Raw genomic sequence first — 24,049 nt, forward strand, 5'->3', positions numbered from 1 at the left:
GGGGGCGCGGGGCTGGGGGGCCGCCGGCCGGGGGGGGCCGCCTCGGGTCCTCCTGCCCCGGCCGGGCCGGGCCGGTAGCGCCGTGCCCCCGGCTCGGTCGCGGTGCGGGCCCGATGCGGGAGGGCGGCGGGCTCCTGGCTCCGGGAGCCGGCGCGGCGCGGAGCGGGCGCTAGGAGGCGAGGTCGCCCCGGGAACGGCCCCGGCCTCCTCCACCTGCGGCCCGGCGCCGGCGGGCAGGGCCCCGGGGCACCTGGGCACGGCCGGGGCCAGCGGCCACCACCCCGCTGGCGCCCGCTGAGGGCAGCGGGAGGCTGTCGCGACAGGAGGGGTCACCCGCGATTATCGCCGCGGGGCTCCCGCGGAGGGGCCGTGGGGCGTGTGTGGGGAGGCTGGGGCGGAGCGGGCTTTCCTGCGTGCTCGCTGCTGTGCCCGCGAAGAACAAAGAGCGGGGGCCCCGCAGCGCCCGCCGCCCTCCCGAGCCGCGCTGCCGGGGCGGCGGAGGAGGGCCGAGGGGGACCGAGGAGGAGCAGCAGCCGCTGCGCCCCGGGGAAGGGCTGGCACGGTGCTGTGGCAGCGACGAAATCGCAGCCCTGCGGGGCGGAGCTGCCGCCTGGGCGCTCCCTGCCCTGGGAGCACGGGGCCGGGGGCTGCGGTGCCCGGGGCAGGCTGCGGGTGCGCCCAGAGCAGAGCAACTTCGGTGGCACTCTGCTGGAAGGCAGCAAAACTTGTGGGGAGCGTGGAAAGCTGAGCTAGCCGCTTGTCCCGGATGGAATACCGCAGTAGGAGTGCAATTAAAGTACCCGGTGTCGGTTAGGTAGCGCCAGATCGCTCGCTGGTTGCTGCTTCCCTTTGCTGTCTGTACAGCGTGTGCCTTGTAGCGCTGAGGGCGGGTGCGTGATTTTGCATCTCTTGCCATCTGAACTGCAACGCGTGTCACAGCAGGGCTGTGTTAGGGGGCACAGCAGTTAGTCACGGAGACAATGTCAGCCTAAACTTAGAAACACTCTGTTTCTGCCGGTTCTGGTGCAGCTGTGTAGCACAGAAGCTGCTATGATTTCTTAGCAGTCTGCATCTACCCCCACAGGCTAGCTTTCTTAATTCAATTGAAGTAATTTTTAATTTGGAAGACCATTTATATTTATAAGTGTTGGCTCTGCAGATGAGGAATTGGGTACGTTTCCATACCTCTTCTATTTTCGCTAGGCTAACTTTGAAATTCAGCTTTGGAAACATGTATTGGTAGCTTGATAGTAGGTGAGAGACCTCCAAAGAGGTTTTATTAACAACTACTTGAGTATGTATTTGTTCCTTTTTAATTTCAAACCGATTGTAAGCCTCCAATGTGGGACTAGGATTTTATGTGAGGTTAATCCACACAGCCTGGTACAGTTGTGATTTTTAACATACAGCATTTTACTAAAGCAGGCAGAGCAGAAGTGACTGGATCTGCTTCCACTGATCAAAGTAGGAGGATTGTCTTTGAATGAGAGAAAAATCAAGCCTCGTTATTGCTCATTAGTAATGTATTTCATCAGACCTTGGTTTCTTGTTTGCAGGGAGCAAGAGAAATACCTCGTGCATCGTTAATAAGAGGTTTGCAGTTACTTCAGTTGGTAAAAATGTCTGAGATCTGGAAGGGACAAGAGCAGGAATATCTATTAAACTGATGATTTCTTCATTTTTCTGTGTATTAAAACAGATGCATTTTTTTCCTTTCAAAACTCAGTGTTGGTGACTGATGTTATATGTGCTGCATCCTGGAAGAAGCTTTTGCAGATGTGTTCACTGATTTGGCAATGGTAGTGCTTAAAGGACGAATAAAAATAGATGCTGTAAAACAACTTTAAAAGTTCCATGTGTACTTTAAATCCATGGCTGTAGTGAAATACTTGTAACAGAAGCGTGTCCCGTTTCCTTCTGCAAGATACCTAACAGGTACTCTTGTAATTCTTTATTCTGGTAGGCAAGCAGCCACACAGTGCTGAGAATCTGGTGATTTAGTATCCGTTATTTTCTAACTCCTTCACAGTAGCTGGCTGCCAGGGTAGAATGGTTTTACTTTGCTTGAGCTAAAGGATGACTAACTTCCCAGATCTTACTGCTGTAAGAAATACAGTTTCAGGTGGAGCTATGATTTGGACTTCACATGTCTGCTTACAAAGTTCTCAATATGTCTGGGGGGTAAAACTTGTCATGCTAAAGATGAAAAGTTGACTTCATTCATATCTATATGTACTTTATATACATATAGAATACGTATATTTGTGTGTCCATGTTTTTGTGTGCAACTGTAAGCATAGAACTTGAAAATTTTGTTCTATGTCTATTCACCTATTATTAACAGAGTTAATTCTACTGGTTGCTTGGTGGATATTTTTGGTTGTGGTGGGTGGTTTTTCCATTTGTTTGTTTCGCTATTCCTTTGAATCATCTAGCAAAGTCCAGAAAAGAATCTAGACGCTTCTGAAATTGTTTTATTTTCTCTTTTAAATAAAACACTTTTTCTTCCATTTCCCTACCCTGTCATCACTGGCCATCACACTTGTGGATGAAAGGAAAAAGTAGATTAGAACATTAAGCATGTTCTGAATCGCTTCGGCAATTGGATCTGATGATGATGAGTGCTCTAGAAATAAGCTTTGCTCACAGGTATAATCTCATAACTGTGAGATTTAGTGGCTCTATCTGCTAAGGCCGTCATAGTTATGGATGAGGTGCTGAAATACGTTAACAGCCTTTCCTTTTTTCCCTTCCTTCTCATTTATCTCTCTCTTTAAACACAAAGTATATTTTAGAAAACTGTAGCTAAGCACAATGATAGTGTTACCTAGTAATTCAGAAGATGACATGAGTTCAGCACTGTGGTGGTAATGTGGAGACATATTTCTTCATGGTATCCATCATTTTTTTGTGCTTTTTGTTGTTATTTGTTTTTAAAGGCACATCAGCAATTAAGGATCCCCTTTTGTACTACCCAACACCTTCATCTATAAAGACACAAGAGTTTTTATTACTACCACTCTCTCCAGATCCTCTCTAGTTCTAGAGTGGACAAAACAGGTTAAAGCTGAATCGAAGTTGATCTAGCTAATAGCAGGGTGCTGCAGCCTCGGTTGGCCTAAAAAGATAAAGAAGCATTTGTTATTCTGGGCAAAATATGATTTTTCTTCTTTCTTCTGTGGGATCTCATAGATCTTCACTGCTGAGTGCAGCAGCCTTTCCTATTGTCCCAAGCATGTCCTCCGTGAGGGACATGTGGTGACAAAAATAATATTTGCTCAGCAATCAGTGTGCTTGTCTGACACACAACAAGAGGGTAACGCTCCTCTCCTTTAGAGCCATCTCTTGAGGGAGAGGTTGGCTGAATCCTCCAAAAGATGTGCTAACTAAACACATTTCTGATGTGGTCCAGCAATCTTATATCTGAGTCAAGTAACCTTTCTTACTGCGTTCTGTACACTTGGCTCATGTTCTTGGTTCTCTTCCTTGCACTGTGGTTGCAATGTGCTTTCTTTCTCTTGCCTTGCAAGCAACAGTTTGGGCTCAGATCTAATAAAGTATCTCCATAAATTGTCAATCTGGGATTACAGTGCCTTTATTGTCCTCAGGCCTTGCTATAGGGAACATTTCTCTAAGGTGAAGCTGATCATCCTCAGCTGACGGAATGGTTTACATGGTCAGAGATAGCTTGGTTGTAAACAGGAGCAGCCCTCCAGCTGCACTGATTTAAACTGAGCCAGCCTCCTGGTTTAAGATCAGTCAGATCAAGATACCGTAGATGCAAAGCATATGGAAACTTGTGGCTTTTGTATGATGTTTTTCTTTTATAATGATAATTCAGCTTCAAAGGTAACCTCAGCTGGCTCATATGTAGTGAGTGTAACTGTAATTCCTAGTGGATCGGGGCGATGTGACACAACGTATGTGTGAGCATGTATATATATATTGCAAACTGTAACAAATAATTCAGGTGGCAGTACATTAAAGCACTTAAAAGGTTTCTGATATGTGGCATATACATAAAAATTTGGCTTTCATCATCCCTAAGATGTTCAGAATTCGTGCTCTCCTATGATAACAGGGAGGTCAAAGAGGATATAGAGCTTGGAACAGTGAGCACGAGCTTTGTGCATTTCCAGCAGCTCAAAACCACTTCTCAGCAGGCCAAGTGAGGCAATGATTGTCATTTTCACTCATCCAACCCTGTTTGTAGGCAGTGACACTTGTAGTTTTCTTGCTTAGTTCCCTGTGTGTTAGACATGATCTGATCGTTCAGGTATAATTCACATGTGTGTAAGTGGAGGCAGGTGATCACTGACAGGAACTTCTTCGGTTCTATTTTTATTTATTTTTGTAATTTCTAATAACATAATCAATGTGGTTTTATTGTGTTTTTTGTTATTGTTGTCAAAAACTGTTTGATAAATACTTAATTCAGTTGAAATGGAATTAGACATTGAAATTGGTAACTCCCTTACGAAAAGATACTGGCAATGTGAAGAAAGTGACAAGCTATTTCTTTTAAACTTTAACCCATTTCTTTTTTGAAATAGTAGAATCAGTAGAGCACTAACAGTAAATGGATTTAAAATGAATGTATATCTTGCCGATTGTGCTATCCATTTCTCTGTTTTTCTTCCAGTTTAGTTATTAATCTTCTGTCATTTACATTTTTGTTTATGCAACCAGTTTTTGTTTCCTAGCGTTGCAGTGTTTGGGTTTCAGTCACTAAAACAAGTAGATATCTCACAGCAAAATGATTGGTTTTGCCTTTCTAGCTCTGAGCAGCACAGCGTACGCTCGCCCACCTCAGGTGTGACTGCTGGCTGCTACGCATCGCTGTTGCTTGGAGAAAACCGTAGGTGTGTGTTCACATGTAAGCCGAACACGTTCCTTTAAAAGAAGGCAGAATGGAGAAAATAGGTACCATTTAAATGTCTCTTGTAAAGGCCCATTTATAGATGTACATTAGTGCCAATCTCAAAATTGGGAGTTAAATGGGAAATACGTGTTGAACTCCTGTAGAGAATGCCATTAAAACCGATTTCTAAAGTGTCCAAGTGACAGCCAAACCACATCCCAGCTGAAGGAAAGGTTCCAGTGACAAGTTAGTAGAGGATACTGGGAGCTTATTACTTGGGCAGAGCTGCTATTAGTGGTGTTTTGTCTGAGAACAGATCCCAGCAACTGTTAGAAACTTCCATTCGGTTGTCTCTTGGATTCCTGTAACTGTGCAGTTTGATCCAAATTGATGGTGGCTCTTTTTGTTGCTCCTACTTCTGTCTCTGTCACTGATTAACAGGCATTTGCTAACAATTTATTCTTTGAAAAAGAAGAGTTTCTGGTATTCTGCTTTTTTTTTTTTTTTTCCCCACATCTGCAGACAAGTTTCTTACCAGTCCATAGAAAATATTTAGTAGATTATCATTTGGGTAAATCTGTTCCCATGACACTATCTCTGTTAATTGTCAGCAGGGTGGAGAGGATGGGGATGCTGCAGTGGAGCAGTGCTTACTTGAGCATGCTTGTTGTGTTGTTTTTTCTAACAGTTGAAAAATATTCCATGTTTACAACAATTTTGACAGTTGATTAACATTTGGGATTTCTGTGCCTGTCTCAAGGTCATCTTGGAGTCTTGGAATAAGTTAAAATTACAGCACAAGAGTGCATGGCTTTCATAAGGGGCATAACCTCAGGTAATGTTCAGTAGTCTACTTAAGAATGGAATTAGCACCTCACAAATGATCCAATGAGTACTGATGGTTCTTTGGAGGTGTTCGTCTAACATCTTGATCACTTTGTGAGCTCATGCACCAGTGACTCCCTTCACTTGTCAGGCATTTAAAGGATTTTTCTGGGGGGGAAACAGGGATTTCTGATCACCTGAGAGAGCAGGAATCACTAATATTTTGCTCAGAGGTGAGCAACGTTTCTGATAATTGGCTAGTCTAAGCTCTTCTATCCTCTGTGAGGAAGTCTTTTCAGCCCATGACGAAGAGTTGCAGTCTTCAGTTAGGACCATCTGACAGTCATCGATTTCTCACAGGGATGATACCTTCCCAGTTACTCTGAAGTAGTCAAACGGTGACAGAGGAGGGAGAGTTAAGTACTGAGCGTAGCCAGCTGTCAGCTTAGAGATGACTTTCATAATGCTGGTGGAGTTGTGACTTCTGTACCGGAAGCAGAGAGTGAAATATGATGATTTTTTTTCCTATGTATTTAATGCATCTCAAAATGTCACATTTTCCGTTTGTAAACTTTCATACTGTTGAGCTTCATGTAAATGTTACTGACGTTGCATAATCAAGTTTCAACTCTCAAGATAGCTGTCTGTATAACTGCTAAGAAAATCTAAGAGCTGTAAAGAAGCATGATACTCAGATCTGTTGTATACTATGTAAAATACAGATATATTTGTATATCAGCCATTAATCTAAGTTGCATTTTGAATAGGGAAGAGCAGAATGCTGAAACCTAACCACAATGTATTAACGAAATATCTTCGTTAATACATTGTGGTTAATAACGAGATCCATTAAGCTAATCCTCATGTTAATATTACAACAAAAGATGTTCCTTAGAGCTTGGTGTAAAATAATTAAAAGCCTTCTTTACACTCACAGGTCACATTAGGATGGTTAAAGGAATACATCTGAACCACCTGCATTTTTCCTCAGTGTGAGTTCAGTAAAAGCTTCCTTTAAATAGTACCTGCTCTGTCTGGGTTTCTCTCCCAAGGCTGGGGGTAGGTGGGTGCAGAGACTAACCTGTGGTACTGTAAAAATAAATAAATCAATCTAGCTGATATCGTTATGCTAGTGCAAAAAACAAAGGTTAGAACCCTAAAGGGTGTTCATTGGCATAAAATCTTAGATTCCTGATCTTGTTTGTGTTTGCGTATGGGATGACCCAGAGGAAGAAATGGCTCTCTTGTTTCTTTTGTGTGTTGAGATCACATCTGCTTATTGCCTGTTTGCCATCCTTTGAGATAAAGTTTACTTGTGCAAGCAGAAGGACAAAAAAACAACCAACCAACCAAACAAAAAAAACAGCACATAAGCTTGATAGAAATGAGGCTGAAATCCTTACTTTGGAATTGGGATCTTTTTACTCCCTTCCGTCTGGTGGCGATGATTCAGTTTCTATAAGATATTGTATAGATACCTCACCTTTTGCTGGTGCTGTTGTTTACCACGTCCCTGGGACTCTCATGATTCTGAAAGAAAGTGGAAGTGAAGGCCACTCAGCTTCTGCTTTGCTGTGATGTTTGGCATCCTGTAGGTACGTGAAACTTCAAACTTGAAAGCTGCTTTTGCAGTAATACTGCCTCCTTGGGCAGATACTACAAACAGGCATAGCTCTCTAGGCCGGAGAGAGAGGCACCTTCATGAGGTGGCAGGGAGCTGCTTATTTGGAAGTAGCAAATGCTGCACAGAGCCAAGTAAGGAGCCCCCACTTGCTCATGAGGAGTTGCAGATCACAAAGCGAGTAACTGAAAGGAAGATTGGAGTGGTGTACAGTAACATCTGCTGCACTGTGCTGGCTGTGTGGTGCGTTGGCTCCTCAGAAGGATGCAATGATCCACATAGCTGGAGGCAAGGTGCTGCGCTGCTGAACAAGGCCAGCTTCTTAGGAAACAGAGGACTTAGCCTTTATATGGCACCTTTGTAGGTGGGCAGAGTAAATGTGGAATGTTAGTCTACAGCTACAGGGATTGTAGCATAACAAAGAGGAAATGAAAGCTGTGATGAAATGAAGGTGAGGTGAGAAATGGTTAGCATAGCTCAAAGCGTGAACTCAGGTGGCGGGAAGCTTTGAGACCCTGCTCTGTAGGGAGGAGGCCTGATCAGCTGGGGAGCCGGAGGGTTCCAGCCTCTGGAGCTGACCCAGGGCTGTGGCTTCTCTGGGCATTGCTGTAGAAGATAAAACCAGCCTGTCATCAAGACCAGAATCCTTGCTGCAACTGGTGAGACCAGTTGCTTCTGTTGAAAACAAGAATGTAAAGGTCATGAGTGAGAATGTGCCTGCTGACAAGCTTTTCCCCAGTTGTCCACTATATTTGCTTGGACTTCCTGCTGTTTACAACTAGCAGTCCTCCAAAGCATGCTGCTGAACGAGATGATTGGGTCCAATGGGGTGTCTTTATTCCTCTTAAGGACATTATGTTGGAAAGAAGCCTTTGGGAAAAAGAAAGGCAAGCAGTTAGACCACAAGTGGGAGGGTGTTTTGTATGTATTTAAGCAATAATTGTGTGGTAATTGGGTGGTTGATACTTATCTGTCAACTTTTCCCACACACCTAGTATGAGAGAAGGGAGAGAACCGAGATGATAAGAGAACAGCCTGAAAATATGAACGGTTCCAAAGCCAAATGCTCCCTAGGATTACAACACCCTTTGAACTAAATTAACTTTGCAGTGATTGCATTGACGTGATTATGACAAATTGAACTGCAGATGGAGTCCTGGGAGTGCTGGTGGACAGCAAGTTGAACATCAGCCAGAAATGTACCAGTGGCAATCAGGGCTGCAATGGGAAGGGGGCTGCCAGCAGGGCGAGGGGAGGGGTGATCCCCTGGTACTCGGTACTGGTGAGGCCGTGTTTGTACACTGCAAGACTCAAGGAGGCACCCGGGAGTCCAAGCCTTCGGGAAGATTACATTCTATAGTGGAAGCCTAAATAGGTGAGGATTAGGTTGAAGTTCACTGTAAGTCTGCAAGTGAAACTCAACTAGGGCAGAGCACACATTTGATGGACATCTGCATTTTTTGTTTGCTATAGAATGGGTCTTCCAATGTCTGTTCACATGCCAGACTACAATAACAGCAAGGAAGTACGTCAAGAAATAGATTTGGATTTTTTCTTCCTTTTCTCTTCTTAAGCACATTTCCTGTTCCCTTGTAGGATCAATACTTTGAGTTTCCTACAGCATCAAATCTGATTATATCAGGCAACTTTGAGGATAATTTCAGTTCTGTTCTCCATAAATTGATTCTTCTCCACACTGCAATATTTTAAGATAATTTTGTTCTCAAAAGGATTCATACTTCAGAAAACAGGGAACTCTTATGTTCCCTGTCGAGAGGGAGTGATGGTTGCATATCTTACTGGAAAAGCTTTTATTCCTTTTGTGTTCAAGATAATAAGATTAAATCATTCTTAGACAAAAACCCTGAGAAATTAGTCTCTAGTTCCACGTTTCCTAGTTGTCTATATAGCTAGTACACATATATTTGGAAATATGTATATATATATATGCGTGTGTGTGTGTGTGCGCAGCACAGAAGAACTTATAAATCACATTGGCATTGTGTCACTCTGATGTAATACTGCTTTCCTATTTTATTTAAAAAATCATTTAATTAAATCTTGGAAAAGCTATGAAATTTTGGAATATCTCATTTTCTAGACCAGCCATCATGTTATTTGTCGGGGTGGTAATGAAGCAGTTTGATATTTGACAGAAGAAACACCCTTTATCCTAGTTAATTAATGGAAGTTTTTTTTGTGTGCATGCACTAACCTGGAATTGTTATTTTCTAGAGCATTTGTATGAAATATGACCAATATTTGGTTTTCTTCCAATTTGGAATGAAATGGAAATTTAGAAATGTCAAAATTTCCTTAGGAACAGATGTCCTGACTTTCAGCCAGCACAGTTAAATGGGCCTGGTTATAGGACAATGATGTAGAGTTAAAAATGAGATCTCTATAGCATTGTAAGCCTCCAAAAGCATATATTCTTGACCGGTTCTTAATTTTAGAGTTATTCAGTTTATATACGTATGCATGTTGCCTATAAAGTTTTTGTTGTTGTTGTTTAAATCATAACAGGTTAATTTTCTTGAAAATAGGCTGGTGATTTGCTGGAATCATAGCATGAGCTCAAACCGCCAGCCCGGCATTTTATTTTCAGTTGTCAAGATGAAAAGTGCATCGGTAGAAATGGAGCAACACTACTTCATCTTGCTTAATGTTCCAATGAGAGGTGACGTCAAGTTTTGACAAGAAAGTAGCACTTGGTACATACATAACCTTAACTTGTGTTTTTTCTTGTTTCTTGATGGGGATAATTCAGACATAACTTCACTGGGGTTTAGAGCTTTAAATAGTGACAGCAAATCTCTTAAGTAATGTAACTGAAAGAATAAAAAACGGCCAAATTATGTTGAAGCATTTGTATTTACACTCATTTTTAAGTGCGCTGTAGTTAAATCTTTGCCCTGTTCTTGAGGGTGAGTTTGGTCACACACATCTATAAAATCTCCAAACATGATAGCCATCACGTCTTTATTACAGTCCTGGTGCTTCAATATACAGCTACAAGTTTCTGATTGTTTCAGATCTTCTGCGAAACTGAGTGTTAAGAGTTCAATAAGAGTGCGTTACCTGGGAACAAAATACATGATTCCTGACACACACTCTCTCGTATGTCTCATCCTACAGCTGTGTCCTCAGTCTCAGAACAAATGTCCCTTGCTTTTTCCTCTTATCTTATCTTATCTTGAAAATAATGTTTATTTCTTGTTTTGCATCTTTCTAATCTTTTTCTCCTCTTCTTCATGACCCTTAAATGTTTTCTGTCCTGCAACTGCTCTTGTCTTTACAACTCAGAAAGAATCGCAGATGGTGCTTTCTTTTTCTGATTTTATTTTGATTCTATTGGTTGTTCTGTCTCAGGGAAGGTTTACTGGAAGGAAGAGTCAAGGCAGCAGATCCCAACATCTAAGCTTTGTTGTTGATAAAAAATCCTTTGTAGAGATTTCAAATAAAAAGCTATATTAGACCATTTTTACATATTAAAATGGTCTTTGGAATCCAGGTGTTACCACTTCCATCTGGTCTTCTCTTTCAGACTTCTGTTAACTGCACCTGGAGGCTTCTGTGAATCTCTTCCAAAGTTTTAGGCCTGCCCACCACGCATGGGCCAGAAAATCCTAAATCATATCCAAAGAATTGAGATTACAATGGTCAGGGCTTTCCATGCTCCCTGCCCAATGAATTCCTACAGTAAGGAACTGTAAATTTATGAAACATCCTAGACTCTGTACATCAGATTAGCTGTCTCTCTTGAATTATTAGCATTCACTTGCCTATATTGCTTTTAGTGTTAAGAGTACATTAATTTTGTGAAACTGCATTACATGCATGAAGAGAGCCTTGTCACACAGCTTTACTTGCTTATTTACATAGTGGGCAGGTCTGCTGGTGGTGCAAATCACGGTTTGTTCAAGGGTGGTCAGGTTGATTTATACCAGCTGGGGATGCATACTGCTCTTGTGCATGATTTATTTACTCACAAATGTCCAGAATCTGGTCTTCTGCCAATATAATTAAGGAATTAGCTTCTACAGAATGCAGGTGTTACATCAGTATAAAACCTCTGTGGAAGAGCAGAAATGGTGTGTCATTATATATAGATACATGTAGCCATTTGAATATTGTTTTAGAAATTATGAAGCAAAATCCGTTTTAATGCTACACCTAGATAGAAATCAAAGTAATCATTTATATGTTTGTTTTTTTAAGTCCTTTTTTCTTTCCTTTACCATGGGCCATGCTTCACTCTCTGCCCTCACTTTTCTTTCCAAGACTGATAATACGTATGCACCTGTCTGTGATCCTCACCTGCAGAAGGTTAGTTTACTGGATGTTAACTGGAAAAAGTTGATGCATTTTAAACACATGTCCTCCCCCTTTCTTTATTTTGACAGAGTATGATGTGAGCCTGTGTTCCTGCATGGCATTAGGTGACCAGTCAGTAACAAGATCACGCAATAGCCTTGCTTCTCTCCCTTAATCCCTTTTGAACAAGAGCATCAGCTAATATTGACTGTAGGCTTCAGGTCTGCAACTTCATGACTGGCTGGGAGCAGGTACCCTGCCGACAGCTTTCCACGTGTCTTGCCCTAGGTTTGCTATTTCACAAAGCCTCTTTGCAGCGTGAGGAATGTCAGCTATGTCTGTTGTGGTAGCTCCTGTCGGCACATGCAGGGTGACCTGGAAGGAATATCCTGGTGCTTCTGTAACAGGGACTGGCGATCCTGCGGGGGTGTTGGCAACTCTTTCTAAACTGTGCTGCAACTGCGTTGCCATCAGCCTGTGCAGCAACTGGTTTAATGCAAATCCAGGTGCTTCTGTGTACACCATAGTCACTTGTCAGAGTAGTAATATATCTATTAAGAGCTTTGTTGGGTACATGTAAACAGAAAAAGGAAAGTGCCCTCCTTAATGATGACGATGTTTGTTTCACATGTCACAATTCTGTTATTTAGAGAGTACAACTGTGTGTGTGCATTATGTATATTAAATAGGTTATAATCACGACCTCCAAGGCCATCCCAATAGATCTCTCTCTCTCTTCTTCACAACAGGGTTCTCTTTCTATCTTTTCTGACAGTGCTGCAGGTATTTACTTGCATGAAATTACACAGAGGCTTCTGAATGAATATACTTGCATGGAGAATAGGAAAAGTGAGCTGGAAAATAGCTCTGGATCCATTTTGTAATTTTTTTTTTAATGATTCCACTTTAACCAGGTTCTCTTCAAGTGAATGTGAGGCAAATGCCAACCCACCAGCTTTGCCCACAGGAGAGCAGGTATCAAACCAAAAGAAGAATCACAGGAGTGAACTCTTCAACTCTAGCCTATGGGACAGTTCTCACTTCTAAATTGTGTTCACATTGTTTAATGAGAACTATCACAAATATCATAAAGCTTTCAGCATTTACTGCAGGATGAACTATTCTGCTGAATTCCTAAAACCCATTCCCTCAGACAGTTTACAGGGTATGAAAAGATAGTATTTACAAGGTTGTCTTAAAATTGTAATTTTAATGAAGGACTTAGTTTACTCGAAGGCTTTATTTATGATGTGGTAAACCTAGCACAGTGTACTTTGGCTCTTAGCTCATAGTTTTAGATTTAGATCTTGATTCTGCAGCTGGATTATTTATAGTATAAATGAGATAGTGATAAAATTTAAGTTCTTTCTGTCCTACTGTGGGACATGCTGAGGAATTTTAATATTCTAAAGCCTCTTAAATAATGGTATTAAAATTTGTAATAAAAACAGAAGTTAGAATTTTTCTGTGCCATCAATAAATATTTCCATCTCAAATGACAGATCATGACAAGTCAGCCCCCTCATATGTATGAGCAAAGAAAATAATGTTTGTGGCAATACAGTGCAGCAGCAACATGGCACTTCTCTTGCTTGGAATTTAAGGTTTGAGGAGTTCATTGCTCACCATGTTTTCTGTCTTCTCTCTGCATAAAAATTGTTAACAGAGGGGTTGAAGACCAGAGGTGGAATGGGGCAGAAAGGAGCATGCAGCTGCGTTTGCTGGTGTGTGAGAATAAGGAGTGAAACTGTAAGATACAGAGTGTGTGCTGGGGGAAGCATGACCCATGTGTGTGCATGCACCTGGGAGGAATGCAGTGTAACCAGGCATACCGATTTGTTCATTCTCACTAGAAGCAGTCTGCATTTGCAACTAATCCCATGAAATATGCTCCTAAATTCCAAGGTACGTGAGAGCGCTTTTTTCCTAGGAAAGAAAGAGACTTCCTGTACGTGTGATTTGTCTGCCCCAAGTCAGGCAGGGGTCAGCTCTGAAAATTCTTACGAATTATTTTTTTCTTAAGACAGTAGTGGAAAGCCATAGTGTTTGTACTGTTGCAACCCCCTCCCACCTGGAAGGGTGTAGCAGGCTCAGGCATCCTCCCCACCTTCTTGCAGCATCTTTAATGAACAGAGATTACAAGTAAGAAAGAGAAGAGATGCCAGCTGGCAAATGACCCAAAATGATTACAGACTGGTGTCTATTTATCTTTGCTGATGGCATCCAGAAATCTTCTGTCTGGCAGAGACAGCACCCTCTCTACTCTTTCCAAATTAAGTCATTAATGAGGTTCCAGATTTGGTTGGAAAATACAAGTACTGTAATTTCTGGCAAGTGTTAGTGGAAGACTGGGTCCTCATCATTCTCCAGAGCCCCATATGGTCAGTGAGAGCAGGAACACCAAAAGGAAAGTCAAGACAAGTGTAAAACTTTGATGAGGGCAGGTGACTTCAATTTACAGAAGTTGCAAATGGCCCATTTCTGAGTGCCGAACTGCCAGCTCCAAGGACAGAAGATTCACAGCTGGGTGTTAGATGAAGTGCCACAGCACAGGATGCAAGTATAGGCAGGAAGAATGGGAAATGTGGATGGAGCAAAAGATGGGGCTTGCTCCAAAGATGGAGCAAGCAGGTGAAGTTTGAGTCTGATGGACATTTTGTGAGGCAGATAAATATTGTTACATGTAAAAAAAGTTCTCTAAAGTGGGCTCTAGTCCTTTATTCAAACCGTAAGGAACCCATTGCAACTCCCTACTGAACTCTGCTGTTGGCAAACAACTGGTGGTAGAATTACTGACTTTAAGACAGCATTTTCAGTCAGCTGGGTGCGGCTCCATTGATAACCATAGACTATGAGAGTACAAAAACTAGTGTTCAGTTGATCTAGGGAAACTTAGTGTGCTAATGTGCTTCCCTGAAGACATGATTAGCACATTACATTAAAAATAATGCCAAGTAATTGTTTTTGCCTTATGCTATACTCTAAGGAGATGTGTGTCCATGTGAGAGAGAAAAATACAGCGATCTTCACTAGTAATCCAGAACAGCTATGATTGCCTGGATCATCTAGAAACACAAGACATTTTCGGCAATTAATTTATAGACTTGCCAGATGTTCATTATGGTGAGAACTCAATAGAGGAGAAGAGCTGTTCATTGAAAGATTGGTTGTATATTTTCACAACGGCAGAAGCTTGAAGAAAAAATCCACAAACTTTAATCCTTTTGAGAAATACTTAAGTAGTGAGATCTTCTGTTAAGTTTATAGTTAGAATATTAGTCATAAGATGCTTTAATGATCCAACAGAAGAAATTTAAACAATTGGAAAATTGTGCTTTGTTTGCTCAGAATACAGTGTGACTGCTCTTGGAAGTTTCTTTTGAATTGTATAAAATGCTGATTTGTGTTGCTTTTTAAATAAATGGAGAAATAATTTCCAGCTTGATTTTTGAGTATAGTGTAATTTTAGCTAATAGTTTAAGAGTAAAAATAAAGTTTGCTGTTTTTCAGGTATCTTTATGGAATGATGCAAATCTTTGATTGAATTGTGGAACATGAAATACTTTTATAAATGAAACTGGTCAAAATATCATTTGTTTTGTCTATTAAATGGGTTGGAAAAAAATTTGGATCTCAGAACACTTTTCTCATCATGGTTTAGTATTTAAAACATGAAAGCTAAATGAAGGAAATATGATTTAGATATATGCAGACATTCTATCTGACCTGTGTTGAAAGGCTTAATAGAAAGTGAAGCTTCAAATTTTTATAGAAACAAAAGATCTTCATTACACTATCATGCATCAGTACTCTTTGAGGAAAATCATTGAAGGTTAAGATACAGGCTTCAAAACTGAGTATTTGGTTTGCTCGGAGTGAGTCACAGCACATTGGATACTGCTGCTTGACAATGCAGAGGGTCCAGGATGTTTTTAGCTTGTCACTTTTCTCGGAAATGCTCATTTTCTTCACCTTCCTTGGTCCATCTTCTCATCTCTTCCCTGTATGTAATGCCAGCACTGCCACGTCTTTATTTTCCTTCCAATCCAGCAGACATTAAGCAGTGTTCGTTAGGTTGTCTTTTACATCCCACTGGGTCCAGACTCTAAGGGTCCTCGTGGGTTCAGGTCCAAGATGCCTCCCACTCTTAATGTGTCACTGTCAAAACAAACCAACACCAACAAAATAACCCCAAAATACCAGCTCCTCGCCCCCAACGAGCAAACAAAATCCAACCTTTTCCTTAGGGTTTCCATAGCTATTTATCTAAGGTACTGAGACAGTAATTGTTTATGGCTTGCTGAGTTAAGGGTGAAAAATTATCCAAGACTGTAAAAGTTCAACAGTGACTGCTATAAATAAGGCCCTCCTCAGGAACAAAGGCCAGATGGGGCTGATTTAGATGAATTGTGCATAGCACGGCCTTGGTTTCAAAGGAATTTAGCCAAAGGCAGGAAGGGTAAGCGTGAAGAAACAGAGACAAAGGCTCCCGGTGCGCATTCTTGCATTTCGGATGCATTGTGCTCTTGTCTGCTGCTCAGTTATATAGGCTGCTCTAAAGGGCTCCTCCAGGTGCTACGTGGGATTGCTGGTAGGAGAAAAAGGCCTTGTCATCATCACAGAAACTTCACCGAGCACCTGAACAGAGAGAGAAGCAATGCCACTTCCCATTAATTCTGGCTGAAATGTAGCCATGTATTTTGCCAGCCAGATGTCCAGTGTCCCAGCCTGGGGGGCTTGCTGGCATTCCCCTGCCTCCGTCTGTCAGGGTTGCATCTTGGGGCACTTAACCATGCCAGGTTTTGGGGCTGTGGCTTGGCAAACCAGTCAGGTTGGCCATCTTTTTCTTCTTGCAGTAACTTGTCAGGCAGTATGCTGCCTGTGGTGGAAATGGAGTTGGAGAGCAATTTGTTTTGGTATTCAGCTGATACTGAACTGCATCTCGGTGGTGGCGGCAGTGCTTTGCTTTTTAATGATGGATCTGAGTGCCTTCTGCCTGTGCGACAGAAGGAGAGAAATGAATAAAAATGAGTAAGCTGAATTGGACTGATTTGGTCCTAGATTTAATGAAGGTTAAAAAAAAATGCTTTTTGTGATAGTGAATTGCAGTCTTTGAGTCTTCTTTTTTCCTAAGAGATAACTATTTAAAACATATACAGAATGAATAGTAGATATAAAAACTATTATTACAGTTACACTCTGGAAATCCCATGTCAAAATGGAGATAGTTGAGTTTTCTAAAACTGATCACTCCCAAGTTATAGGAAATAGAGTAGCAAGATTTCATTTTAAAAATGCTTAAAAAAAACAACCAAACAAAAAAAAACAGATACATTTCCATTACAAGTACAGCAGAAGTGGAAGCCCAGCAGTGCCTCTCTTTGTCCTTTCCTAGCCACTCTCTCTCTGTCCCTTGCCCCCCCCTTCACATCCATTGCTGTTTGGCTGCTCGTGGGGGCAAGCAGCATTCAGTGCATATGTTCTAGGATTAGGATTTGTGAATCACAAAAGATTGTGAGGATTGAAATTTTACCCCTTCCATCTGTAGTTGCATCGATGACCCACCTGATATGGACTGGGCTCAAGTAATTGAAGCCCCAAATAGCAGATCTGCTGTGTTCGTTCATCGATTTCTTCCGTAATTACCGCAAGCTGAAGAGAAAGGGTGTGGGGAGGAGCAGCAGTGAGGCTGGCTGGCAAAAGATTTGACCTAGTTTTTCCAGTCTGCATGGCACTGGCACTGCAGGCAGAATCAGCTGTAAATCTGCCTCTGTAGAAGAGCATTTATTTATTTATTTATTTATTTTTGTTCCCCACGTGAACAGCAGCATTTATTTCGAATGTTCAGATTTGGTGGTTAAAATGCAAACTGTTGTCAGTGCGGTGTAGTGTAAGGGAAATGTGCACAGCTGGGAGGAGGTGAGGGAAGGCACGCGCTTCTGCTGGGTTGTTGTGGGCTTCTCTGCTTTCTGCTCTTCTCTCCCTCCCCCAGCCCACTGTCACTCCTCTTTCTGCATTGGGTAGCTGTGTGATACTAAACGCTTGCTTTTCCAGCCTGCCAGCAGTTTTAATGACGTGTGTGTGAAGCACATATTCCTCCCTCTGTGCAGGAGTCGGTGTGACTGCTTTGCACACAAGGTTAAACAATGCTGAAATATAATATATTTTTTAAAAGTTTTTGGTAATGTCTCTAAGCTAATCATTTTGCCTTCTTCTTTCTATTTATATCAAGTGGTCATGGCCTCTGCTAAGTTTGCTTGTTTGTTCATTTTAATTCCATTACTTAGCAGTGAAGGACCAGGGATTTAGTACCACTAATGTAACAGCAAGCTGTCTCTTGTTTCCAGCATGGGGATTCATGACAGGCAGATGACTGGTGCTTTGACCCTGCAGATGCTCGGGATAAGCCTTACAACAAACATCTGAAGGGGGGTACTCAGCTGCTGAATACATATATGTATAATTCGTCTTCTACCATTTGATCGCAGAGAGGTTTTCTTACAGAGCTGTGAGTGCATGGCTCTGCTGATGTGCAGGGCTCTGCCCCAGCCTGATGGGTTTTCCCCATCCTGTGTACTTTGATAACTGGTTTCGTTCTTGATCCTCTTGCATCTGCTTCAGGAAAACCATGCCCACCTGAAAGTCAGGGAACGGACTCTGTTTCTGAAGCTGCTCTGGGCTGTAGCTGGAACTGCAGCCAGGACACCGGATACCCGGGATGCCCATCCTCCTAGGTCACACCCTGGCTTCTTACCCGGCCTGTCCTGAGGCTCCCCTTTATCTTGCTGTAGCACAAGCACAGCTCCTCATAGCTCTGTAATTTCTCAGCATTTGCTCGTGATTTCTGCTGTTTTATGGCTCTGGCTCCTCTGTTGGCTCTTCTCAGCTAGGGAGGCTCTTGAGGTGGGCAGGAGCTGATAGTCCTGAGTTAGCAAGGATGAGCGTGCTTTGATGAGTGATAAGCAGAGCAAAGGTGGCGCCCTGGTCAGGGGAGGTTGTGTCAGCTTTATGTGAACTCCTCAGAGGCTGGTCCTCTTTTCAGCTGGCCTGTATGTGTCAGTCAGCAGCATTCAACTACTCAGAGCATTAAAAAGGAGATTCTGCATGCCTTGGTACAGTAGTTTTCCCAATCCCCCTTCCTTCACCCCTCCTTGTTTTTGCAAGTGTTCTTCTCTGAAGCTGGGAAGATATTGCCGTAGGTAAGAAGTCGATCTTGCAGTGGAATGTATTTGTCACTTTTCCTCTTCTAAAGTAAAACTTGTGATGATGCTGTAGTTTTGGCTGTTCCGCAGACTTTTCTTTGTGTTCCTTGGCCATAGGCATGGAGGCAGTGGTCACACTCTTCAGGCTGTGTCTAATGTTTCTCTTGAGGTCGGTGACTGACGTGCTTGCCAAGAAAGTGACTGTCAGCCAGGATGCTGAAAGGAGATGCACACTCATAAGAGCTGCTCTGAGTACCCTTCTGAAGCAATCGTGTCTGCTGATCTGACATTTCCAGTCCAGCTCTAAGTGAGCTACAGTCCTGGGCTGATACTTCTTTGTGTATCCTGGATAGAGATGTCACATCTCATTTGTTGTCAGGGGAAGACAGAGTTTCGTGTATAATTCTGTGTAAAGTTGGTAATTATCAAGCGCTCTCTGCTTGCAAAGCCTTACGCACTTCAAGCAATCTGCAAATACTTGACTGATGTGCTTTCTGAATGTTCTGGGGTATGTGTAGGAGGGAAGTGCAGGAGTCTTAACAGTGCACTGGCTGAGTGTGTGGTGGTCTGTAAGTGCTCTTTTCTGCCTGGGCAAACAGGCTGTGTGGCTGTCTTAAAAACCAGCCTTGCAATGATCTTACCTGGGTATTCCCCCACTCCGTTCCATCTCCTCCTTTCTTCCTAGGGCACAGCGCTAGGCAGGTCAAGCTCAGTAATGCTTCTCACACCTGATCTCTGGCACTGCTGGGTGAGAGACTGGGTGTCGCTTCCATTTGGCGAGCCAACATCCCCAGGTACCATCCGAATAGCCTCAGTGTTTGTTCCTCCAAACAATCTTGTGACTCTTCATTCACACCAGAACGCTCCATTTACTGCATTACCCAGAGCAGTGGGATAAGCATTAAACGCCTGTGGAAGAGGTAATCCCCAATGAGGTAGCACATTTATTTCTCGGTATTACTGGGTGGTTTTTGATGATAGGGCTGGGTTATTATAGGGTTAGGGCATTCAGGAGCACCCAGGTTGCTTTGCTGCTGTCATACCATCACCTCTTCTGGTCACAGCTTACTTAAAAGGCAGAAAGTTTTTCATTTCAACTTTTTAGTTATACTCCTAAATAAGAAGAATGAATTTATACCCAGTTTGCTCTATTTAACAAATAAAAATCATGGTCTACAATTGATTCATTTTTTTTTTCTAATTCTGCCTAGAGATATTCTATAATGACATGATTATAACTCATGGGCTCCCAGTTTTGGTTATTAGTTTCTATTTTTATTTCCTAACAGAAGGCACTGATTCAATGAAGAGCAGGGCCTGGTTCCTTTGTAACATGGTGGTGGTGGTGTGGAAGAAACTGCTATAAACCCAGGCAACGTGCACTGTGGTTGGTTAAAGGAAACAAATAAACAAACAAGACAACTCTATTGATCACAAGGAGATGAGGAGGCATGGCTCCACTAAACAGAAATACAAAGAGTAACAAATACCTGCCACTTTAAAAGCTTTAAATGAATGTTATCTTACCAGTGGCTGTATTAAGTTGCTGAGAAAAATCTTGGACCGAGCTTAAAAAAATAGGTAAGAGGATTCTACCAGTTTATTTTCTGGCTTGTTTTGCCATACAAAATATGCTCGCATACGGATACAAAACGTAAGTGGTTCGCATTACCCCAGGTAGATTACTTCTTTACTTCTTTTTGCCACGTGCTGCAGCCATTCCCATCCTGCTGACACTGGCAAGGATGCTGCTGCCACTGCTGCTGTGGCGTGGTGAGCCCAGGGGCTGGCCGGGAGCTGCGTGTGCTTCATGTGCATGTGGTGCCACGAGGCTCCCGGCCTGGCGCTTCCCACTGCAGCCGCCAAGGGAGTAATTGCCAAAGTGGCGTTTGGGTGATCCACAAGCAAATCCTATTATTTGTTAATAGGATTTGTTCTTGCACTGCTTTGTCCAATCGCTAATTGTTTATCACACATTAGGAGTACAATGAGATGCCTGTCAGCTGTGTTATGAGCATTTGGTGTGAAAGACTTGCTGAGCCTTTGTCTGCACTGGTGGGCTTTGCTTTGGGAAAAAAAGCCTCAGTGTGGAAGGCAGAAAGCACGGACTGAGACTGTCGGGCACTGCTGTGGGTCCTTCCCCCTGGGCGGCCAGGTGGGAAGGGCTGGGGCTGGGCAGGAGGGGGTTCCAGGGAACCCTCATCTCTCCTGGCCTGACCCAACCCTTCCGAAATTCAGTACATCATGATACATGTCTTACATGTATGTGTTTCTGTGTTTGAATAGATTTGTATGTTCATACATGTATGCGCTCTTCCTGCTCTTGTCTCTGTCCGTCATGTAATCCCATTTGGGCCGTGTGTCTTTTCATATGGAGATGTGTTACAGCTGGCTCTTGCTTTGGTTGTCCCACGCTTGGTATATGTACATATATACGGGTATACACATGTACACACGCACATATGCATTTTATATAGAAGTGGATGAATACCTTTGATCATCTTGTGTGACTAATACCCACCAGCCAGGATGAAAATTGCTTCCTCTAAAGTTCTTTCAAAAGATTAGATGATTTTGTGACCTTGCTCTTGGAATTAAAGTTTAACCTCTAAGTCAAACCAACCATCCCTATTTCAAGCACTTCCAGAAATTCAGCCATCCTACTGTGAGACATCCACGACCTATTCCCTCTTCAAAGGGAACAGTCTTCACCAGAAGATTTAGTACGAGCTTTCATCTCGGAGTAGGAAAGTTCCTGAAACATGTCGTACTTTCAGATGGAGGGGGAAATAGGATTTGCACCAGAGTTACTGGTTCCTCATCAAGAGCGAGGCTTTTATTTCAGTCCTCTGTCATATACCATGCCAGACCTACAGTGGGGCAGGCAGTCACCCACCCAGGAGAACAAAGAGGAAGCTTATGAATATTTAAGGACTTCATGGTGTGTGCTCATCTCTTTAGACCTGAAGTCTGTGGCTGTCCCAGATAGCACAATGACAATATCCCAGAGCAGAGCACGCCTGTAAGTCCCTCAGGCAAGCCTGGCTTGTTTCCTCAGATGCACAAGTACACCTGTGCTGGCTGGGCAGGGCCTGGCTGCAGGACCCATGGAGTAAGGCAGCAGGGAGGGGTCCTTGAGCCAGAAAGGCCTGAAATGTTTTGGAGAGTTAAATTTTTATTATCATTCCATTGAATGTAAAGCTGCTTGTGTCTTCTCTTTTTTGAAAGAATGCATGCTAATGTGAGGTCGCTTAATGAGTTCTTGTTCTAGATGAACAATATAATAGCTCAACGTTTCAGACACTTTTTAGTATTTTCAGGAAGATGTTGCTGAACTGCCCAGTTCTGTTCTGTGACTTGCCCTGGGCTTTTAGAACAATATTGGGTGGATTGATTGCTGTTAGAGTGATCACTGGGGATTTTTAACTACATCCTTCATTATTTTCTCTCCTGGTAGTAAATTGATCGGCGTAAGGAAAATAAATGAATATAAAACTGTAAGAAGGCAGTGATGTAATGAGCTATCATGTAATGACCACACTAGGAGCTACCAAGGAGGAACCTGGAGGAGTAGCACTGGCTTTCTAGTGAGCGGTTACGTTATTTATCAAAGTGAGTACTGAGGCTTTTACTTTTTTAGACAGTTGCTCTGAGGCACCTAGTAACTTTTGGGCCATTTCCAAGTGGTAGGTAACTGCACTTCTTTGTATCTTGGAAGCTGCCTTGAAGAATGAAAGAGAACGTGTCCACATGCCAGGCCAGTGGCTGGGATGCCTTGGCTGCCCTTTGATGCAGGCGCAGGTATTGCTCACAGATCTTGCTGCCTTTTTTTTTTTTCCTTCCTAGTTCACATACTGAAAATGTGACTGAAGTAAAACATAAAGTGACGCTGCAGAGCTTTGTGGCTTAGAACAGTAGGTCACCATAATACACTAATACAATTAGGGTGACCTACTGTGATTTTAAAAATTAAATCAGCCACCTTCCCTTCCTACCATGCTTTCTTTCTGCCCTTTTCTATGTCCATCACTTAATCCCATTTGGGCAATGTGTTTTTTCATGTGTAAACATTTTACAGCTTTGGTTGCCTTAGGCTTGCCAAAACCGTGGTACCTATCAGCTCTGTGTTTCAGGAGGTGGCAGTGAGGAGCAGGAGACAGCTCAGCGGGGTCAGGAGTAGTATGGAAACAGATGCACTGGGAATGACTGTTCATTTTTCTCCAGTACAAGCAGTAAAAGGCGAGAATTGAAACCAGGGGGTGATGAGTTCATAACAAAGGGAGAAGGTTCTCTTCACACAGCCTGAATTTAAGCTGGAGCTCTTCCGCAGGCTGTCAAAAGTTTGCATGGTCTCAGTAGGAACTAGTAGAAACTATTGCAGCTTGGGGAGGGGATATGAGCTCTGTGGGGACTGCTGCATGCAGAGAAGGCTTTTTTGGTCTAGAAAGTCCCTGAGCCACAGTTTTTTACAAATTTGGAGAATATTTTTTATCTCTGTTGACCTCTAGCAGTGGGCTAGAACTTTGGGGATGTAAATTTTAACACTGACCCTGACTTGTATGTCCTGATTTTACCATATGTAAAAAAAAGGGTAGGAGTGATACCTTCAGTATTGTATCGTCTGTACCTTCTACAGCTTTGATAATGCCCGCTGAGGTCTACTGGGAGGCAGCCCTGTGTGTAAGAGATGTGTGGGACTGGAGCGCATCTCCCTTTTCCCTCTGCCTGATCCATCCTTGGAAAGTTACAGAGTGACTAAATTCTTTATTTTTAGACATTACAAAGAAAGAAAGCATTAGACAGCTGGCTGCAAAAAATATTTATTTGCGACCTTTCTCCACATTTGTACAGTTCTTCTTGCTTTCTGGCAAGAGTTCTGTTATATTTTGGACAAACAATTTCTCCATGATTCAGGTCTTCAGTCTCACAATCTCAGGAGAAACTAAAAGGCTTAGAGCTTTATGCATATGTATTTAAAAAATAATAATAAATTAAAAACAAAACAAACAAACCAAAATGGTTCCATGTCTGGAAAACATGGGCTGAGGCTACTTCTATTTGTAAGCTGTTGGACGAGGTTTGTCTCCCATTTCCATAGGGACTTCTTCACTGGACAAGGAACAGGAGCGCTGCTGGTGGAGGCGGCACTGAAGCATTCTGCATCAGTGGCTGAACACCCCCTGCTCCACTCAGTCCTGCTTTTAAGCTAACCTGCATCTTGAG

At 42.7% G+C, this 24,049-nt stretch overlaps 1 protein-coding gene across 2 annotated transcripts in view; it reads left to right on the forward strand.

Annotated features, from left to right (window-relative positions):
• CERS6 (ceramide synthase 6) overlaps positions 1 to 24,049 on the forward strand; it is a 120,544-nt gene that overhangs the window by 451 nt on the left and 96,044 nt on the right. The window lies entirely within an intron of this gene.

Source organism: Anas platyrhynchos, chromosome 7 (genome assembly GCF_047663525.1).
Source record: "Anas platyrhynchos isolate ZD024472 breed Pekin duck chromosome 7, IASCAAS_PekinDuck_T2T, whole genome shotgun sequence".
Taxonomy (NCBI): Eukaryota; Metazoa; Chordata; class Aves; order Anseriformes; family Anatidae; genus Anas; species Anas platyrhynchos.